The sequence below is a fragment of the Carlito syrichta genome, unplaced genomic scaffold (assembly GCF_000164805.1).
Source record: "Carlito syrichta isolate Samal-C Ts95f unplaced genomic scaffold, Tarsius_syrichta-2.0.1 Scaffold303667, whole genome shotgun sequence".
NCBI lineage: Eukaryota > Metazoa > Chordata > Mammalia > Primates > Tarsiidae > Carlito > Carlito syrichta.
In genome coordinates this window covers 143,147-149,654 of record NW_007247763.1, presented here as the reverse complement: position 1 = coordinate 149,654, position 6,508 = coordinate 143,147, and positions in this window count along the sequence as shown.

Genomic DNA, 6,508 nt, shown 5'->3' with positions numbered 1-6,508 from the left:
AGTGTTATCTGTGGGCTTGTCATATATGCCTTTATTGTGTTGAGGTGTATTACTTCTCTGCCTAATTTGTTGAGAGTATTTTTTTTTTTTTTGAGTTGGAGTCTCATTCTGTTGTCACCCAGACTGGAGTGCAGTGGCCACTCCCGGCCACCGCAGCCTCGACCTGCTGGGCTCCGGCGATCCTTCCGCCTCAGCCTTCCAAGTAGCCAGAATTACAGGCATGCGCTACCACGCCTGGCTGATTTTCTGATTTATCGGAGAGATGAGGTCTCGCTGCCCAGGCGGGTCTCGAATCCGCGGGCTCAGGCCATCCACTCACCTCAGCCTCCCAAAGGCGTGGGATTACAGGCTGAGCCATCAAGCCCAGCTGGAGAGTATTTTTTTTTTTTAATCATGAAAGGATATTGAATTTTGTCACATGCTTTTTCTGCATCTATTGAGATGAAAATACTTGTTTTTCATTCTCTTAATGTGGTATATTACATTTATAGATTTGCAAATGTTGAACCATCCTTGCATCCCAGAAATAAATCCCACTTGATCATGGTGAATGATTCTTTTTATGTGCTGTCAAATTCAATTGAGTAGTATTTTCTTGAGGATTTTTATGTCTATGTTTATCAGGAATGTTGACCTGTAATTTTCTTTTCTTGTAGTGTACTTGTTTGGCTTTGGTATCAGAGTAACGTTGGTCTTGTGGAATGAGTTTAGAAGTATTTCTGCCTCCTCAATTTTGTGTATAAGTTTGAGAAGATTCGTGTTAGTTCTTCAAATATTTGGTAGAATTCAGCAGTGAACTAATCAGGTCCTGGGCTTTTCTTTGACAGATGATTTTTTATTACTCATTATATCTCCTTACACTTAATTTGTTCAGATTTTCTAGTTTTCCATGGTTAAGTGTTGATAGGGTGTATGTTTCTAGAAATTTGTCCATTTCTTCTAGGTTTTCCAATGTGTTCACATAATTTTTCATAATAGTCTCATCATTTATTTCTGTGGTATCAGTTGTAATGTCTCCACTTTCATTTATAATTGTATTTGTTTGATTATTCTCTGTGTCTTTTAAAAATTTTTTAAAATTTATTTTAAAGATGTGGGGTACAATTCCATTTTATTCCCTTCCTTCCTTCCTTCCTTCCTTCCTTCCTTCCTTCCTTCCTTCCTTCCTTCCTTCCTTTCTTGTTGGAGTCTCACCTTCTGGGCTCAGATGATCCACCTCAGCTTTCCAAGTAACTGGAGCTACAGGCATGTGCCACCATGCCCAGCTAATTTTTTGATTTATTGTAGAGATGAGGTCTCACCAAGTTGCCCAGGCTGGTAACAAACCTGTGGGTTCAGGCAATCCTCTCACCTTGGCCTGCCAAACTGCTGGAATTATAGGCATGAGCCACCATGCCCATTCCTTTCTCTCTTTTTTCTTAGTCTAGCTAAATGTTCGTCAACTTTTAACTTTTTAAACAACCAACTAAGCCGGGCTCGGTGACTCAGGCTGTAATCCCACGCCTTTGGGAGGCTGAGGTGAGTGAATTGCCTGAACCCGTGGGTTCGAGACCCACCTGGGCAGCGAGACCTCATCTCAACAATAAATCAAAAAATCAGTCGGGCGTGGTAGCACATGCCTATAATTCCGGCTACTGGGAAGGCTGAGGCGGAAGGATCGCCGGAGCCCAGCAGGTTGAGGCTGCGGTGGCCGGGAGCGGCCACGGCACTCCAGCACTCCAGTCTGGGCGACAGAGTGAGACTCCAACTTAAAACAAAAAAACAAAAAAACAAAAAAAAAACCCAACTATTAGTTTTGTTCTTTTTTGTTTGGTCTTTATTTTGCTTATTTCTGCTTTGATTTTTTATTGTTTTCTTCTGATTTTTGGCTTAGTTTGTTCATCTTTTTCTAGTTCTTTGAGATAAAATTGTTTATTTGAGATATTTATTTTTTCTTCAGGTAGGCATTTATTGGTATAAACCCTTCTTTTAGAACCACTTTGATGTATCTCATAAGTTTTTTCTTTTTCTTTCTCTTTATTGTCATTTGTTTCAAGACATTGTAATGTCCTTTTTAATTTCTTATTTGACCCATTGGTTGGTCAGCAGTGTGTTGTTGAATTTCCACATATTTGTGAATTTTCCAAAATTCCTCCTGTTGTTGATTTTTAGTTTCATATCATTGTGATCTAGAAATATACTAATTTGATTTTAACCTTCTTAAATTTGCTGAAAATTGTTTTATGGTCTAATAGATGGTATATTTTGGAGAATGCTTCTTGCATACTTAACTGAAATGAATTTTTTATGATGTGTATAAGTTACGTAGTTCAGCATAGCTAAAATAATATCTTATGGAACATTCATTCTGAAGGTATTAAGCAGAAAATATAGGATTGATCATCAAAAGCATTTAGAAATTTCTGCATTCCCATCTTTTGGAGAATCCTGGTACATATTATCATATTGACTTTAAGAATTCAGATCTGCAGCAGGGAAGCTCTCTTTTTCTTTCTTGGGGGAATACATTATACTATTGACTCTGGAAAGTTTGGGGAAATGGGAATAAGGCATCAAGGATACTTGCCACTTTCTACACTTTTTTTTTTGAGTCAAAGTCTCACTCTGTTGCCCAGGCTGAAGTGCAGTAGCACCCTCATGGCTACCGCAGCTTCAACCTGCTGGGCTTAAGTGATCCTTCCACCTCAGCTTTCCAAGTACCTGGAACTACAGCTGCATCACCAAGTATGGCTAATTTTTTTGGTTTGTTGTAGAAATGAGGTCTTGTCAAGTTGCCCAGACTGGTCTTGAATCCCTGGGCTCAGGCAATTCTCTTGCCTCCACCTCCCAAAGTGCTGGGATTATAGGTGTGAGCCATCGCCCTTGGCCTAATTTTTGATTTTTGTAGAGATGAGGTCTCGTTTTTTTGCCCAGGCTGGTCTCAAGCTCCTGGGTTTAAAGGATCCTCCTGCTTGGGCCTCCCAAAGTGCTGGGATTATAGGCATGAGCCATCGTACCTGGCCCTACACTTCTTAACAAACAGAATTTGATGTAATAGCAAGAAAGTATAATCTTTTATAGAAACAAAAATTTGTTTTACTTCTGTCTAAGGCTCAAATAAGAGAATTCCAGATGTAAAAGAGGAAGGTATGAGCCCCCTGGTGGAAGAGGCCCGTGTGATGTTTACAACAAAAGACAAAAGCCAGGCCAGGCTGGGTGGCTCAGCCTGTAATCTCAGCACTTTGAGGGGCAGAGGTAAGTGGATTGCCTGAGCCCATGGGTTTGAGACCAGCTAGGGCAACTTGGCAAGACCTCATCTCTACAATAAATAAAAAATTAGGCGGGTGTGGTAGCGCATGCCTGCAGTTTCAGCTACTTGGAAGGCTGAGGCAGAAGGATCTCAGGAGCCCAGCAGGTCGACACTGGGGTGGTCGTGAATGTGCCACTATACTCCAGCCTGGGTGGCGGAGTGAGATGCCAACTCAAAAAAAAAAAAAAAAACACAAAAGCCAGTGTTTGGATATTTGGATTCCATGCATCAGAATCACTTGGAGAGGGTAGGGAGATAGCTTATTAAAATGAAGATTCCTAGACCCATTTTGAGATCTACTGAATCAGGATTTAGTGGGTGAGACCTGCTTATTTGTATTTTTAAAGTGAGGTTCCATAAGTTTAACTTTTTCCATGTATTTATTGTGATAAAATGGACATACAATTTGTCATTTTAACCATTTTAAGTATACAACTCAATGGCATTAATTATATTCACAACGCTGTTCTATCATCCTTAACTATTTCCCAAACTTTTTCATCACCACTAACAGAAACTCAGTACCCCTTAGGCAATCACTTCCTCTTCCTCTGTCCTCAGTGACCTCTAATCTGCTTTTTGTCTCTATTACTTTGCCTGTTTCTAATCTACTTCCTGTTCCTATATATTCTTGATACTTCTGATTATTAAATTATTATGTGACTCACAAATAATCATTTTAATTCACATAAAGGGAATCATACAAAATTTGTTCTTTTTTGTTTGGCTTATTTCAGTTAGCATAATGTTTTCAAGGTTTATATATCAAAACTTAATTTCTTTAAATTAAAAAAATCGTATATATTTAGAGGGTACAAGTGCAGTTTTGTTGCATGGTGAAGTCAGGGTTTTTAGTGTAACCATCACCTGAATCATGTACACTGTACCCATTAAGTGATTTCTCATCCCTCTAATCTTTCTGCATCTCCAATATTTATTATTCCACTCTCCATTTCATGTGTACTAATTATTTAGCTCCCACTTATAAGTAAGAACATACAGTATTTGACTTCCTGTTTCTATACATTCACTTAAGAATTTCATTTCTTTCACAGGTGAGCTGGGCGCAGTGGCTCATGCCTGTAATCCCAGCACTTTGGGAGGTGGAGGCAAGAGGATTGCCTGAGCCCAGGAGTTCAAGACCAGCCGGGGCAACTTGGCAAGACCTCGTCTCTAAAAAAAAAATAAAAAAATTAGCCGAGTGTGGTGCTGTGTGCCTGTAGTCTCAGCTACTTGGAAGGATGAGGCAGAAGGATTGCCTGAGCTCAGCAGGTTGGAACTGCGGTGGCCGTGAGTGTGCCACTGCCCTCCAGCCTGGGTCACAGAGTGAGACTCCAACTAAAAAATAAATTTATAAAAGCAATATGTCATATTATACATATACCAGGTTTTATTTATCAGTTCATCTGTGATGGACACTTGGGTTGTTTCCACTTTATTATAGCATTATTCACAGTAACCAGAAACATTTGTGTACAAGTATCTGAATCTGTTGTTAATTCTTTGGAGTATATACCTAGGAACAGTATTGCTAGGTTACATGGTAAGAACTGTACCATTTAATATTTCCATCATTAAAGCACATGGGTTCCCATTTCTCCACATCCTCTACAACACTTATTTTCTGTTTCTTTTATTATAGCCATCCTAGTAGACTTGAGGTGATATCTCACTGTGGTTTTGATTTGCATTTTCTTAACGACTAATGATATTGAGCATCTTTTCATGTGCTTATTGGCCATTCATATATCTTATTTGGAGAAATGTCTATTCATATATTTTGCCCAATTTTGAATTGGGAAGTCTGGGATTTTTTGTTGTTGTTGAGTTGTAGAAGCTTTAAATATATTTTGCATGTTAAACTCTTATCAGATATATGACTTTCAAATATCTTCTCCCATTCTTAGGTTTCTTTTTCACTTTCTTGGTAATGTCTTTTGATGCATAAAAGTTTTTATTTTATAAAGTCTATGTTTTCTTTTGTTACTCATACTTTTGGTGTCATAACTAAGAATGTATTGCCATATCCAAGCTCATGAAGATTTACCTTTATGTTTTCTTCTAAAGGTTTTATGGTTTTAACTCATATTTAGGGCATGGATTCAGTTTGTGCTCATTTTTTTGTATGGTGTGGAATAGGGGTGCAAATTCTTTTGCCTCTGGAAATCCAGTTGTCCCTGCACCATCTGTTGAAGAGAATAATCTTTCCCCCATTGAATGGATTTGGTACCCTTATTAAAAATAAGCTGATCATAGATGCATGGCTTTATTTCTGGTTTCTCAATTCTATTCCATTGGTCTACTTGACTGCCTTTATACCAGTACCAGATTGTTTTTGATTACTGTCACTTTTTTGTAGTAAGTTTTAAAAAAATGGGAAATTGAGACTTGCAACTTTGTTGCTTTTTCTAGACCATTAGTTTGTTCATGCTCTTTTAAATTCCATATGAATTTCAAGATCAGCTTTTCCATTTCTGCAAAAAAGACTTAAAATGTTAATAGGGATAGCATTAACTCTCTGCATAAGTTTTAGTAGTTTTGACGTCTTAACATTATTAAGTCTCCTTATCCATGAACAAAGGATGTCTTTCCCTTTTTTAGATTTTCTTTGCTTTCTTTCAGCAAAGTTTTTTAGTTTTCAGGGTAAAATTTTTCATTTCCTTGTTTGAATTTATGCCTAGATATTTTAGATTGGAAAATATAGTTTATTTAGAAAGTAAATTGGAGAGTGACAGAGAGAAGAGATTCACCTCCCCAAGACAGTGGAGGGGGCCCAAACTAGGAAACATGGTGGCCATAGCTCAAAGAGTCACGTGGACACACCAGAGTTTAACAAAGCAATGGCTGAGATATATATATTATATTATATATTTTAATGCTATGTACACAGAGTTGCTTTCTCATTTTCCTTTTCAGATTGTTCATTGCTGGGGTATAGAAACACAATTTTTGTATGTTTTTCCTGTACCCTTCAACTTGCTGAATTATTAGCTCTATTAGCTTTCATGTGAATTATTTATAATTTTCTATATATGGAATTATGTCATCTGAGAATAGAGATAATTTTACTTCTTCCTTTCTAATATGGATGCCTTTTATGTTTTTTTCTAATTGCCCTGACTGGACCTTCCAGTACAATGTTTTGAGTTGGAGTCTCACTCTGTCACCCAGACTGGAGTGCAGTGGCCGCTCCCGGCCACCGCAGCCTCGACCTGCTGG